Source organism: Canis lupus, chromosome 10 (genome assembly GCF_011100685.1).
Source record: "Canis lupus familiaris isolate Mischka breed German Shepherd chromosome 10, alternate assembly UU_Cfam_GSD_1.0, whole genome shotgun sequence".
Classification (NCBI taxonomy): domain Eukaryota; kingdom Metazoa; phylum Chordata; class Mammalia; order Carnivora; family Canidae; genus Canis; species Canis lupus.
The window spans coordinates 10,974,787-10,988,143 of NC_049231.1; the positions used below are offsets into that span (position 1 = coordinate 10,974,787).

Consider the following 13,357-nt stretch of genomic DNA (forward strand, 5'->3'; position numbering starts at 1 on the left):
TTGCCCAAGGTTTTACAGCTAGTTACAAGTAGAGCAAAACTGTATCATTTATTTGTAACTTAAAATTTTAAATAGCTGTTAAGAGAAGAAGGAGAAGGAAAAGAAGGAGGAGGAGGAGGAGAAGAAGAAGAGGAAGAGGAAGAAGAGGAAGAAGAAGAAGAAGAAGAAGAAGAAGAAGAAGAAGAAGAAGAAGAAGAAGAAGAAGAAGAAGAAGGAGGAGGAGGAGGAGGAGGAGGAGGAGGAGGAGGAGGAGGAGGAGGAGGAGGAGGAGGAGGAGGAGGGAGAGGAGGAAGAGGAGGAGAAAGAAGAAGAAGAAGAAGGAGGAGGAGGAGGAGGAGGAGGAAGAAGGAGAAGAAATAAAATTGACACAACCTTAGGTCACCTTAAGGTCACCCTAAATTAGTCAGGGATATAACTTATCGAGAAAAGAAGGCCTGCCACACCTGAGAAGAGCAAGATGACTGATAATGCCCTAGTGGAGCCTCCCTTTTGCTGTCAGCAAGCCCACATGAAGAGACACTTCCTGGGAAGCAAAAAGTATTGCTTTCAGATATTCATTCCATATTATCACATCCCTACACTGTGGTTTTGTCTGTACCAAACAAAGGAAACTGGAGTTTGGTTGATACACAAGAGAAGTTAACAATAGGAATGGAACCAGTAACTTAGAAAGCAGATGTTAGATAGGTCATTAGTGTTACTAAAAGGATCAGAGGCAGGAAGGAAGGAATGAAAGGAAGAAAGGAAGGAGGGATGAAGGGAGGGAGGGAGGGAAGGAAGGAAGGAAGGAAGGAAGGAAGGAAGGAAGGAAGGAAGGAAGGAAGGAAGGAAGGAAGGAAGGAAAAATCCCCTTTATATTATTTGAATTGGTTGCTTTCACTTGCTAAAGACTAAGTGAAAATTGAATGGGATTAACAAGCAGGTGTTAGATAAGGATGCAGAATGTTCAAGAAGGTGTATTGAACTGTACAGGTAATAAAAGACTTTAAGAATGAGGTTTGAGGAAAGCAAATGTGTATGTTTGCACACGTGCGCATATATATATTTAGCAGAGTGCCTGTGTTTCCCCTTTGCAGTTCATTTAAGAACTGCCCTCCAAAGCAAATTAAATTGTGTCCACTGTGCTATTTACAAGTGTCAAGGGAGGTTCTTGGGTATGATGGGAGTTGTAGTGGGAGTATGACAGGGCAATGCAGTTAAGGATTAAGGAGCAGAAATTCCAAACTGAAATTGCTGTGTCCACTTGCTATGCATTAATTATGCAACAATTACTGTCTGTTTAGAGTCACTGCTGCATCTTTCAAGAGAAAGTACATTTGGGAATGTTTGGGAAACATTTGACAAATCCACTCACAAAGAAAGAGAAGGTTAGAATTTTGTATGTTTTTTTTAACCACATACATTATTAAAAGAAACTAATAATCCCATTTAATAAAAACACACTGAGTGATTACCAGGCAAAGAAATCAGCCTAGATTTCAAACCACTACTCCAGTCTCATTTGTTTTTTTTTAAGCACCCAAGTGATATTAACTTACAAATTGTTTTACATAGATTTGCATTTTTACTTAAAGAGGCACATGGGTACATATATGTGAAGGAAAAAGGCAGTTAATATTGCAGACTATCCACTAATGCCATCAGTTGTAAAATCACACACTAATAAGATCAGTCTCAAAGACCACAACTCTTCCTGGAGATCCTCCCAACAGGAGAACCACAAGTAGTATGGGAGAAGAGAATTGCCCCAAAATTGAAGTGACAAAGTTGACACAAGTTACAGATAATGCAGGATTCCCATCTAAATATGTACTCACCCTGATGAATGATGCACATGTATTCCCATGTGACTATCACTCCAGATGGTGCCATTCCTTGCCTGGATGCTGCTGCTGCCAGTCCTCCCGTAGAAGATGCTGTAGCTAGTTGTTCTGCTCAGGAAACTGCTGTTTTTTTCTTGTGAAGACATCCTTGGGAAAGTCTAGTTTTTATCCATCTTCTAGTCTTGGGATTTTGTTGGTGCTTGTCCTTCTGTCTTCACAGAACATTTGCAAGCTCACTAGCAATCCTCTCTAGTCTTAATCTCCCACCACTTCTTTCACACAGATATGATTTTAGATTGATGGGCAACCATTAATGTTTGTCCAGGAGCTGCTGGGTTAACAGGTGCTGCTGGAATTTCTGTTATATTTATGTGCTTTTTGTCTGATTATACCATTGTTTGACCCATTTCAGTCATTTTGGGGAACTTATTTAAACACATACCCACGACTCGTAAGCACTGTTTTCATAATGCTTGTCATTAGTCACTCCCACATTTTAAATTGTCTTGGCCATATATTTACACACAGAACTAGAATATAATTTCTACATACCTCTGTTAGCCATGTTGCTGTAATAAGAAAAATGTTGTCAGTGCTCTCTTGCTCCTTAAGTAAACTAGGTAGGAAATCAGTAGCAGCCCTCGCTAAAGGGAAGATTGGAATTGGAGCCTTCATTAACAAGATTAGATTTTACTTTATCCCATTCTGTTCTGAAGCCAAAATACCTAAGCAGTGAGAATCTCTATTGGTGTCAAGTTTCTAAGGGGCTTACAAGGCATGAGAAAGAACCAAGGGAGAAAATCCTTGTGAGAAGGGTGGTAATTCCAAAGGGAGGGGACATAGGCACAAGTCTGCAGACCCTAGGAGGTGACAGCTAAGAAAAGAAAAGGCAATTGAGGAGAGAAGGATCAACAATTTAGAACTCCCTCCTGCCACAACATCAAATCCTTTGAGTGCTTTCTTCTATTTAGCATACAGCAGGAAAACTTAAGTTTAAACTGCTACTGCCTCTGTTCCTCCTATATTGCATGATTCTTTCTGAAACATATCTGGTCCTAGGGCCAAGTCTCAGGGCAAAAAAGAACAATCCAGATGCCGCTCAACATTGCAGCCTTTGCTCTAGCGATAAAGGCAGCCCAAGGGTCCCTAGTCCTCCAAATAGACCTAACTAGAACAGTTCCTCCATCTTTCTCTGTGGAGAAACTCAGTAAATTAAGCAATTTGGTGATCCACAAAATATTGAATTCTTTCTGAATCTGTAAGAATTTTGTCTTTCCTTTACTAGAGCCTTTCATGCTGATTTTGAGAATTTCAAATTTTATGAGGTTCCTGGGAGCCATTACAGAAGGGAGATTTGTTTACTTGCTATTCTTTGGGGTTATAGAATTTCTTTGTCCAGGTTTTCATAAAAACTCCAGGAAATAAAAAGGCTAAGGGAAATATAGGAATGCCTCCGGGACAAGTGATCATCCACAAAATGTTCCACAAACGGAACTTACTTAAAATATCTTTAATAGTGACCATACGAGACGTAAAATAAAGTACATAGAGCAAGACACTGACCCTCAAATTTTAATGTGCCTCAAAACACTTTTGGAACTTACTAAATATAAAGATCACAGGGTATCAACCCCTGAGATCTTGGAGTGGGGCACTCTATTTGTAATAAGCCCCACAGGTGAGCTTGTTGTTGCAAAGTGGTTCTAAACTAATTGTTGGAAGACATCAATTTCTCATAAGGGTCTCAGTTTCCACCTTCTCCACTTCTGTCTTGACATCCTCCCATCCCACCAGTGACCTCCATGTTCCCAAATCTGTGATTCATTTAGTGCTCATCTTGCTTGACCGATTGACTGGATTTAATACAGTTAGTTGATCACTTTCCGCCTTGAAACACTTCACCTGTTCCTAGGGCACTAATCTCTCTTGGTTCTCCTTCTCACTTCCTATGTACTCTTTCTCATTTGCTGACCTTATTTTCCTAATTTCTAAACCTGGAGTGGCCCCAGGATTTCAATCCACAGGCCTTGTCTTTCTTAGTCTATGCTCATTTCTTCAGTATTTTCATCCACTCCGTTTTCACATAGCCTGTTAATGCTTGGAATTCCCAAATTCGTATTTGTAGTCCACTCCACTCTCCAGAGCTCCAGACTTAGATATCCAGATGCCAACTCAGCATCTTCACTTAGATGTCTGATCGGCATACATTAACATGTACAAAACCCCTTATACTTCTCCTCCTACAACTTGATGCTCCATCAGTATTTTTCAGCTTAATAAAGGACAACTATTCTTCGAGTTGCTAAGTCCGAAAACCTTGGAGTCACTACTGATTCCTCACTTTCTTCACAATCCACAGCTAAACCATCAACAAACCCTGTCAGCTCTACTAGGAAATACATCCAAAGTCCAATCACTTCATGCCATGTCTAATCCTATCATCCTGGTCTAAGTCATGATCATGGCTCAGCTGGATTAGTACCATAGCCTTCTAACTGGTCCTATTGCTTTTACTCATGCCTGCTCTCCTTATGTGTTCTCCACACAGCAACCTGAGTGAGCCTCTTAAAACATAAATCAAGTCTTGTCACTCCTCTACTCAGAAGCCTTCCCATCTCAAAGGAGAGTCCAAATTCCCCATAATGACCCACATAAAATGACATGATTTCATCCATTGCTTTCTCTCTAGCCTCATCTTTTGCCGTACTCCCTTCCCCTCAACCTGTGCACTAGCTGTTTCCCCTGCCTACAACACTTTTCTCCTGGACAGCCTCACACCTGCTATCTTACTTCCTTAGGTTTCTGCTCAAATGTCATCTCATTAGAGAGGGCTCCCTAACTGTGGTAGGCAATTTCTAAGATGTCCGCAGGGATCCCCACCTGCTGATTTATACCTTTATATAATCCCCAACACTTGATTTAATGACTTGCTTCTAGTGAATAGGATTAGGCAGTGTGATGGGTTGAGATTAGGTTACAGAAAGACTGTGGCTTCCATCTTAAGCACAGTCTCTCACTCTCTTGCACACATACTCTGAGAGAGGCCAACTGGCATATTGTGAGCTACCATATAGAGAGGCCCACATGGCAGAAACTGAGGGAGGCCTCCAGCCATGCCAGCAAGAAACTTTCTTGCTGATGACTGGCTATACTGAGATCCTCAGTACAACAGCCTGAAACAAACTGAATCTTGCCAACTGTTCCAGCCACAAACTGAACGCAACCTCCTAAGAGTCCTTGAAGAAGAGACACTAGCTAAGCCATACCCAGGTTCCTGACCTACAGAAACTATAAGATAATAAATGTTTGTTGTTTTAAGCTACAATATTTGGAGTAATTTGGTTTTTCAGCAAATGTAACTAATACAATGACCATCCCATATAAATCTACAAGTTCCTCCCACCCTCGCCACCTCTTTACCCTCATTACTTTCTCCACACCACTGTTCTCCAAAGCCTCGCATATAATATATTTGTTGTTTTGTTTGTTTAGTTCTGTTTCCACCCACTAAAATAAAAGCTCCATGGGGTCAGGGACATTTGCGGGTTTTGTTCACTGCTACATCCCCAACAGCTAAAACATGCCTGCCACATAGTAGGCACTCAATAAATATTTGTTGAATGAATCAATGAGTGAGCAAGGGAAAGAGCTTTGCGAGGTGGTGAAAAACAGCTCACAAGGTTGTGGTGAGCATTAAAAATGAGCAAAATATGTAACACATATGCTCCTTAGTAGGTACTTAGCACAGAGGATTCTCTCTCTCAAAAGAAACTTTCGTCAAATGACTGCTGTGGACAGATCAAATTGTAGAACTTTTTTCAGACTGGGATGATTATTTGCAGAATGCCTTACAAAAAAGGGAGATGCTCCTTTAAATTAAGACGCAAAACATCATCTCAGCGGCTACTTTCATTGTGGATCTTACTCAGCTTAACCATTTTATTCAGGATCTCTGAAAGCAAACAATACTTATTAAGGAGCCATACCTTTAGTTTTCTACATTGTTCTATAACTCCATCTCCTTTCAGCTTTACAGACTTTGAGCTATCATAGAAGTTCTTTCAGACCTTTATGAGCTCTGAATTAGATTCTCACATGGAGAGTCATTCAGAGAAAAATAAAATAGTGCCTTCTGTCACTCTTATTGAATGGCCTCTTAAAACCCCGCTGCCTTCATAAGCATTGCCAGACAATAAGATAAACCCAAGAGCAATAGGCAATTATTACCATTTCAAAACCATTGTGCAGTTGCCTCTGAAACAAAATCATTGGGTTATATGATCTTCAGTTACTATGGACTTATGGCATTCTCCAGCAGGAAGCAGCGTAAGTGGATCATTTCTACAGAACAGTAATGTTTAAAACTTTAATATTGGCCAAGCAATAGAAGCAATTTCCCTAACAGGACTGAACCGAGGATAAATGGGATATCTGACAAGCTACTCTGCTGCACTGATGTTTCTTGAACCTTTCAGGAACTGTTTTCTTCACTGTTTTTTTCCATATCTAGCACAGTGCCTGTTACATGAGAGGTGCTCAGAAAGTGTGGGTTCACTGGATACATAGGCAAATGGAAAAGTTATCATGAACCCCTACTGAGCATATCCTTGTCTTAGAAGTTGGCCCACCTGGGTACAGTACAACAGCCTGAGTGGTCACTTCTTTTCTACCTGAATCAGATGGTAGCCTGACTTGCCTTGGTGGTTAAATAGACTTGACTCTCAAATCCTGACCTGCCACTTCCTAAAAGTGTGACATTGGTCCTGTCACTTCATCACTCTCAGACTCAGTTGCCTCATCTGTAAAACTAGTATAATATTTACCTCATAGGGTTATTAAAAACATTAAATTAGTTAACATGTAAGATACCATAACAGACACACCTAGGCAGTCAATACTTAATTGTTAATTAAACCTAGCCTATCCTCTGTCATTATGAAGAAAAATATTCCACTTGGTCTGTTCTCTCTTAAGCAATTTTGTTTCTCAAGCCCCGGGTAGGTTGGTCCTTAGTAAGGAGAAACTTATGCACCAGAAAAGTACTTCCATTATTATGTTTGCTAACTCTTTTTATTTAAATTTTCTTTTCTGTTTACAAAGTGCTCTCAAATACATCATTTCTTCGAATCTTACAACAACACTGAAAGGTATAAACAATTGAATTACTTTCACAAGATCACATGGTGATGATAAAGTGGAGTCTCAAACTCAAGTCCAGAATCCTTTCATTACACAGCCTCTGACAGGTGAACAGAGGCAAAAAAGCCAATAAAATGGCCCAAATACATTTCTTAACCTTAGCCTATCTCAAGCAGCATGAGTAACATAAGATGCTGCACAGGCAGCCCCTTCTGGAATCTTGAACCTATGTCTTTATAAATTGTCAGATCATTGAGCATCTCTGACTAACAGTGGAAGGGAGCCTTTGAAAGGGTGGTTTCAAGCCTTCTGGTATTTGCTCTGAGTGTGAGGTGGTGGTGCCAGCATTGGGTCACTCCCACCAAGAGTTGCTATGGTGACAGATAACTTGAAACTGAGAGGCAGTTTCTTTGAGCACATCACAGTCCTGTTTCACTGGTCCTCCAAATACACAGCCCTAAGATACTTGAAAAGGGAGTATTCTCTAGCCTCTTGCCACTTTGCAGCACAGCTAACTAGATTTAGGAAAGAAGAGTAATTCACAATTATTGACCATCTCCTAAGTTCTAGGCATAAATATTCTGGGTTCAAGCTTATAGGAAGTGGAAAGAACATGGAGGAATTTTATGTTCCAGAGCCAGATGTGTTACACAATTTGACAAGGCCTCATATATATTATCTCATTCAATTTAATCCTTAAAATAATCCTTACATCCCTTGATGGAGAAGGTGGTACTTCCTCAACATCTAGTCCTTCTTATCTTGATAACCATTCCAATTTCTATTCAGGTACCCACACCTCCTCCACATAATCCTTATGTTCTAGAGAAGCTGCCCTGCCCTGCTGCTATAAGTGGGAAAAGTGGATTGGGCTTAAGCTGATCTGTTGAAGCCCATTCTCTGGTCTCAGTTCATAGAAGACATGTGAGCAAAATTGGGTCAGTAAGAAGTTTGCTGGGGATGTTGAAAAGATTCTTACTTGTGTACTCTTTCTCTCTCTCTCTCTGCCTCCTCCTAGAAGGTGTGATGAGGTAAGGTGAAGCTTGGAATTTCCATAGCCATAGGGTAAAGTTGACTCCAAAAAAGACAGAGCAAAGTAATAGGAAGAAATCAATTATTTGATGATGTCATTGAATACTGAACCAAACAACCCTAAAGTTTCCTCTACTTCTTAAATTTTCTACTGTGTGGGAGTCAAATATATACCATCTACTTATTTACCTAGTTTGAGTTGAATGTTCTACTACTTGTGACATAGAGTGTAAACTAGTGTAAATTGATTAGGGTAAGGCTAGGCTGTCATAACAAAAAGACCCAACAATAATAAGTGGCTTAAAGAAGTCAAAGTTCATTTATCTCTCTTATAACAGTGGGCAGGTGTTCCAGGTAGGCAGGCAGCTCTGCTCCTCATGTTCATTTAAAGACCCAGGTTCTTTCCATGTCATTGCTCTGTCACTCCTATAACTCTTGTCCTCATCTCCCTGGTCAAGCTTAGGGTGCTCTGGATTCAAGCTTGTAGGGAAAGAGCATGGAAAGCATGTCCCAGAGCCAATGTGTCACACAACACTTCTCACATTCCACTGGCAGGGAATTAGTCCCTGGCCATATTTAACAGTAAGGTCATATTCGTATAATTATACAAATTATGTTAGTAGTCATGTGCTCAGCTAATACATGTCTATTCCTACAAAAGAAAACAAGAATGGATTTTGGTGAACTAAAAGCACTATTAACCATGTTAACCATTATAGGACCCATTTTATAAAGGAGAAAACTAAGGCTGAGAAAACTTGCCTAAAGTCACATATCCAGTAAGAGGCAGAGTCAGAATCTGAACCCAAACTTTCCATTTTTACTACTTCATTCTCCATCGGGCAGACTCTCTTTCTCTTCCATGCGTATAGTAATGCCTCTCTACAATTCCATCTCTTAAATAATAACATCACCCACCCTTAGCAATGTACATGGCATAGGTTGCTAATCCCTGATCTGTCAGTGGTCTGGTTCCCCACAAAGATAGCTAGCTTCCTCCGTAACTCCCAACCACAACTTTATTTTCTGTTCTCTAGAGGGGGAGGTGTTGAAGCAAGGATTGAGGAGATTCCCCCCTCCAAAACATATGGCACACAGAAAAAGATAATGATAGCCAGAAAGGTTGTTAGCTGATAACAACAGGAGAAATCAGGAGACAAACTGAAGTCAGAACAGAGAGAGGAAAATGTATGGTACTTAGAGGAACAAAGGAAATACATTAAATGGTGGATGGATGGCCACTATATTCAATAATGAAAGAGGCTGAGAGGAGAGTTGGAGGTTATAGTACAGGTTGGGTAAATGTAGATCATTTCAGATTTAATCTGTGTCAGAGCACATTCTTATTTAAAATGTTTTTATTTATTAATTTGGATTGGTAGTACATTTCCAAAAACAACAAAAGGGGGTACAAAGTAAAAAGTGAAAAATTCTCTCTCCCACTCAATCCCCCAGGCACCCAAATTCTCTCCACCAACATACTACATATTATCAATTTCTTACATATCCTCCTGGACATGTATACATGACATACACACAAGCAAATACATACATATCTAGTGTAAGTATTCTTTCTCTCCTCTTTTTTTTTCAGTTTGCTGCACTTTAATTTTTGTCTTTTAACAAAATATAGATCTTTCAATGTATGTACATAAAGAATATCTTCATTTTTATGGCTATATCATATTCCATTATACTGATATGCTATAATTTACTTAAATAATCCCTTATTGATAGATGTCTGGATTATTTTCAACCTTCTGATGTTAAAGCAATGCTACAATGTATAACCTTGTGAACTTATTACCTACATGCATGAATACATCTGCAGGGTAAATTCCTAGAACTGGCTTTGACTCATCAAAGAATATATATATGTAATTTTGAGAGGTATTTACAAATAACCCTTCATTAGATTGTACCAACTTATTTTCCTACTAGTCACCTATGAGAGCACCCGTTTCCTCATACTGTTACCAACACAGCATGTTGTTTATTTTATCATTGCCAATCTGTTACATGAAAAATGAGTGTTGATATAAATTGAACTTCTGTTTCTTATTATGAAGCTAGCTATCTTTTAATATCTTAAAGAAACATTTATATTCCCTTTTCTATGGACTTTCTATTTTTGTATTTTTTGTTGGGCTCTTGGTCTTTTACTGGTTCGTGAGACCTTTTTATATAGAATCAGCTCTTCTCTATTAAATGAGTTACAAATATTTCCCCTTTTTTAATGGTCTTTTGACTTTGCTCCTGATAGGTTTTACATTGCAGAAAAGCATTCCTTTTATTCACTCTCTGAAGCATCTCAATTAGCTGGGAGGAGCTCCTTAAACAAGCCAAGCTTTACTAAACAGGTAGGAAAGGATGATGAACTTGGCAGAACTTTACTTTTGAAGATTTTCTGTCCTGTTGGATCCCATCTTTAATTACTCCCAGATAATGACATTGTCAGACAACTCACCCTACTGAATAAAATTAAAATGACTAACCATGACTTCCAGCAGTAACAAAGTGCAAAGGAAGCCAAGTTTCCTGCCCATTGGCTTTCCAGCTAAATCAGAGAGGAAAGTAATGTTCTGAACATCTCTAGAGAATGCTGTTGACACATCAGCTTTCATTCTTTCTGAACCTACTTCCTCCACACAAGTCAGTTATAAAAGTCCTCAGATGAATGGGATTGAGCTGAGGGAGAATGGGTCCATGGATACATTAGACAGATGGGAAAAGGAAATAAAGGAAAGGAGCACATGGATACTAGGAGACACTGCACTTAAGTGAGGGGTGTTTCACAACAGGAATGAAATTGCTTCTGCCACAGGCAGGCAAACAAATCTCCCTGCACAAGGAGAAGTCCAAACATAAGTCAAGGACGCTAGAGATCATGACAATATATGTGGAATGGGGATGCCCCTTTTCAAGGTCTAGGAAGGAATGTCAGCAGCATTTCTTTAACATCACCAAAAAAATGTGCTGAGGCAGCTTTGGAGAACATTCTGGTTCCTCCTGCATTTCTCAGCCTGACTCATGGCAGTGACTGAAAAACCCCAACCTTCACCCTCAGCTGGTCAGAGTCTGATTCTGCCTTGCTGGATGTTTCCCCACCCCTCTGATGAGCAAGTAGCTCAAAGTGTGGAATTGCACTACTGCCTCTCTCTATGCTTGCCCCTTTCTCCCCAACCCAAAGCATTGTGCTGTGCAGAACCTGACAGGACAGCCCTTTCCAGGCCTGGGCTTCTGCCTGGCTTCCTGACTAGCACTCCAGTGCCTGCTCTTGCTGGAGCATTGCCCTGAACTTCAGCCTGCTTGGCAAGGGCATTCACAGCCCAGCTGGCCCTCAGCCATCCTGTTCCTCCCAGCAACCAGCCAGAGTACTGTTTCAACCTGATGGCCCTCCCCCAAGGTCCCCTCTTCCTGACCAACAATTGAATTAGTGTTTCCATGATCCATTGCTCAATTTTGCCCCTGCTGTGTTCCCTGCCTTCCACTAGATGGGACCCCGTGGACATCTGTACCAGGTGGATCAACCCTAGATTCTCCATACCCAAATACCAATTTAACATGCTTCAAACAATAGGAACATTTATTATGTAACAAGAAGTCAATGGATGGGAAGATTCTAGGCTTGGTTAACTCCATGGCTCAAGGTGTCACTAAGGACCTAGAGTTTCTTGTCTTTCTGCTCAACCATCCCTACCATGTTGCCTACTCCTTTTACAAGATGGATAGAGCAGCTCTATATAGTTAGCAGTAAGCTCGAGTTGGCTCCTGAGAGCCAGTTGCTAAATTTGCCAGCCATGTGTTGAGCTATTGGTAGCCTGAAAGCAGCCATTATGAGAGAATTTACACCACAGAAATAGAACTAAGCAAACACTACAAATCAGGGCTTTTTGTTTCTGGAGAGCAGGTTAATACCATCACATCCTTACACAGTAATATCTAGAGACAGGGTCTATTTCTCAAATACATCTTTTTTGAGGAACAAAGATTTCTAGAAGCCTCACAGAAGATCCCCAACTCCTGCCTCCTTGGCCCAATTGTGTCACATGCCCATGTTTCAACCAAAGATTAGCAAATGGATAGGATTTTGATAATTCCTCTGAAGCATTTTGGGGCACCAATACCTGAAAAATCAGTATTCTCTTAGCTAGAAATAAGGTGCAAGATAGCCTTTGGGAGGGTCTTCAACAAGACTTGTCACACACACACACACACACACACACCATCCATCTATCCATCTAGCTGATTGAGAGCTTATCTCTCTGCTTTGGCCCATCATGGAGGTTCCAGCAGGTTTACAGGACATGTGGTATATGACAGCCTGAGATGCATGCAAAACTACCTCACTAGAAGAAGAAAAAGAAAAACAACAGCCATCACTAAGGATCATTTTTCCATAGGTTCTAAGCCTACAGTTTACCCATGTGGTTCCAAAAATCTGGCTTTGTTCAAGCGCTATCAATAAGAATTGTCCTGTTTCCATTCAGTAATGCTTTTTCTATAAAGAAACTCATATTCAAAAAGATTAAATGCTAGCCAGGAAGAGAATTACATTAATTTTTAAGTTTTGACATGCAATTTAAACCGAGTTAAATCTTGTTAAGCAGTTCACTCAAAATTAACTTTTCTCAATTCAGACTTAACCTAATCTTGGTTTTCTCTCTGGTTTGAGTAGACTATAAGTTTGAACTCACCCAAATCTTTTTTTCTTTTTTGGGAGGACTCAGTCCTTCCAAAAGTTTGTCTAAGTTTGCGAAACTTTCGATGACATTGTGAAGTATCAGATTCCATGCTGTCTGTCTTCCCTGTGGCTTTCATTGCCCCTGGGAAAGGACCTCATCAAGCCTGCTATCTGCTAATTTTAAGTATCTGGATTGATCTTCTCTGCATCCCATCCAACTTCTTGTGCCTTTTCCTCTACATTAATAAAAATAGAAATCAAAAACTTCTGACCACATATGCCTATGTTTTGCATAACAAGTTGGGCTTAAATATATTAAACTTTTATACAAGCCTCTGTAGACTTTAAAAAGATGCTCAGAGTTCAATCCTTAACTTCAAAGAGCTGACAATTGGGTTGCAGGGGCTTATACAGGAAGCAAAGGAGCACTATAGAAAAGCTACAGGGACGCCTGGGTGGCTCAGCGGTTTAGCACCTGCCTTCGGCTCAGGGCGTGATCCCAGGGTCCCAGGATCGAGTCCCACATCGGGCTCCTGCATGGAGCCTGATTCTCCCTCTGCCTGTGTCTCTGCCTCTCTCTGTGTCTCTCATGAATGAATAAATAAATAAATAAATAAATAAATAAATAAATAATTAATTAATTAATTTAAAAAAGAAAAGAAAAGCTACAGACATTTGG

The 13,357-nt window shown here is 40.2% G+C and overlaps 2 long non-coding RNA genes across 8 annotated transcripts in view; one reads left to right on the forward strand and one right to left on the reverse strand.

Annotated features, from left to right (window-relative positions):
* LOC102152432 overlaps positions 1 to 13,357 on the forward strand; it is a 163,547-nt gene that overhangs the window by 60,719 nt on the left and 89,471 nt on the right. The gene's annotated exons all lie outside the window — the stretch shown is intronic.
* The window catches only part of LOC111097592, a 143,088-nt gene that overhangs the window by 60,261 nt on the left and 69,470 nt on the right, over positions 1 to 13,357 (reverse strand). Inside the window, exon 2 of one of the 3 annotated variants that reach the window (XR_005365382.1) lies at positions 1,818 to 2,035. The exons of the other annotated variants lie outside the window; for them this stretch is intronic. This is a non-coding gene — a long non-coding RNA (uncharacterized LOC111097592). The remainder of the gene's footprint in view (positions 1 to 1,817; positions 2,036 to 13,357) is intronic. 3 annotated transcript variants of the gene reach the window in all.